The 2,127-nt window shown below is 50.4% G+C and overlaps 1 long non-coding RNA gene across 1 annotated transcript; it reads right to left on the bottom strand.

Moving 5' to 3' along the window:
- Nucleotides 1-431: 431 nt before the first annotated feature.
- Nucleotides 432-1,557, bottom strand: LOC122378033. Its single transcript, XR_006255955.1, has 3 exons — nt 1,521-1,557; nt 909-1,099; nt 432-693 (listed from the first exon to the last, which is right to left on the bottom strand). It is a non-coding gene; the product is annotated as an uncharacterized LOC122378033 (long non-coding RNA).
- Between the last annotated feature and the right edge of the window lie 570 nt (nt 1,558-2,127).

Here is a 2,127-nt window from a genome sequence, read left to right as displayed (position 1 = left end):
CATAGCACATCCGCATACACTTTAAAAAACATGGACTTTCGTCATGTGTGGAACCTCACTGCCAAGGCAAGGACACTGCACTTTTAGAAACATACACCAAATATACCTCACACAACAACACTCAGAACGCACCAACCCTCCCTGCCACAAGTGAACACTTAAAAAAGTATCACTAAAACATACACTAACAAATGATCGCACTCCAAAACACGTCGACCCTCTTTGCCAAAAGTGAACACAAAGTAAACAATACCGCAAACATGCACTTACAAGCATGCACCTGCACTGCACACTTCCCCACTCTGGTAGTCACTTAAAAAGAGAGGGGAGTCCTAGGCGCTCTCGCTTCTTTAGAAACTGCGACGCCGTGCGCTTAAAGCCATAGGGGCCGTAGGCCTCCTTCAGTGCCAGCACTAGCGCCCTCGTAGAGGCAAACGGGAGCCCGGCGGAGCTCACCAGGGTGACCCTAACGGACTCGTGCCACAGAAGGATGGCCAGATCCGCTGGACTCCAGCGGGCGAGCCGGCTCTGAGCGGAGGCGCCCCTGGTCGGCGGCTGGTAGGTCGCGTCCGGCTCCAGGCCCAACTCCGTGGCCCGGACATCCTGGTAAAAGGGCATAATTGCCTCTACCACCCGGATGCCGGTAGCCACCTCCGTCACGGCCACAGGTCCAGTCGGCAGCCGCAGCGGTGCCTGTAAATGAAACGAGATGCTGAGATAATTATAATGAATTGCCGCGTGCCTGTCCTTTGCATGAGCGGACACACATATATCGGATGACACCGTCAGCAGACAGGACAACAACGTTTGCGAAATAACACAACACCTGGATAACTGCAAAAAAAAAAACGAAACTGCGACGTTTACCCACTATTTCAAGCTCAGCACCAACATGCTTTTCAGCTCACCTGCTGGGCCGATGACGGTCCCGGCAACGGCGCCGCCTGGGAAACGGCCAGTGGCCATTCTTATCAAGAAAAGAACGGAGGGACGCTCCGTCATTTGAGATTAGACGGAATTTGGTTATCATCAGGCCGGCCCACGAAGGGCCCGGCTGCGGCTCCCGGGCCGGCGCTGGTCCGGTAGCCGACGGAGCCGCCTGGGGGACGGCCAGTGGCCATTCTTATAAAGAAAAGAACGGAGGGACGCTCCGTCCTTTCTGAGATTAGACGGAATTTGGTTATCATAAAAGGACGAAGACGAAAGACGGAACCCGTTAAAAGAACGAAGCCAGATTGACGCTACCCCCACCCAAAAGGACGCGTTTCCGTATCATAAAGAGACAAAGACGCCCCTGGTGACGTAAGACTTTGCGTTGTTCGTGAAAAATAACGCATCAGAAATAGCGCTGCTCTTCAGCAGCGCTTTTTTACGGTATTGATACGATATTTAGCTAGTTGCGAGAACAACTTGTGCGAAATGTGTTTCAGGCTGCGTGCTAATCGATATGTGAACTGTATGACATTGGTCGGGAGTTATTTCACACGAAAATTAGTCAATTTCACATGCAGACCAAGTACCTATAGACCGCCACCTTATCGTTCTGCAGCTATCGTTGTTTATCGGGCATACACATTAACAGGCAGGATTGGACACCTTGAGATGCAATATCCAGTAAGTGGTAGGTGTTTACTGTTTGCAACTGCCTCCCAGTAGCTCCACCCTCACCTGGCCTGTGTCCTGTGCAGTGTTGCCAGGTCTAGAGGTAAACCTCCAGATCTAGAGGTTTTAGGGGACCGTTTCGGGGCTCCTGGAGGTTTATGAAAAATGCCGGATTCTAGAGGGTTTTCTAGAGGTAATCTGAAAATGCGAGAAAAGACAATTAGCATCAAAGTCTCTTGAGAACTATTTAGGTACATAATTTCATGTTATTATCCTTAAAAATTCCATGCTTAAACACACTTTTTACAGATTGATGGAAACGAAAAACCTACTATTGGCTTGTTCACTATTGAGGCTCTGGCCGCCGGCTGCAGCTAAAAGTTCTCGATATACCGTGGGCACCGTGGGCATCAAGGCTATGTATTGTAAACGTGGCTGGTGCCCACGGTGGGCACCAAGTCCACCAAGTTCTGTGGACAAATGCGAAGGCGTGCGAAGGATGAGTGAATTGTCTTGATTGGGGAT

The sequence above is a fragment of the Amphibalanus amphitrite genome, unplaced genomic scaffold (assembly GCF_019059575.1).
Source record: "Amphibalanus amphitrite isolate SeventyFive unplaced genomic scaffold, NRLGWU_Aamphi_draft 000054F_arrow, whole genome shotgun sequence".
NCBI classification, from domain to species: domain Eukaryota; kingdom Metazoa; phylum Arthropoda; class Thecostraca; order Balanomorpha; family Balanidae; genus Amphibalanus; species Amphibalanus amphitrite.
Note: the sequence above shows the minus strand (reverse complement) of the source record. Positions and strands in the feature narration are given on the sequence as shown.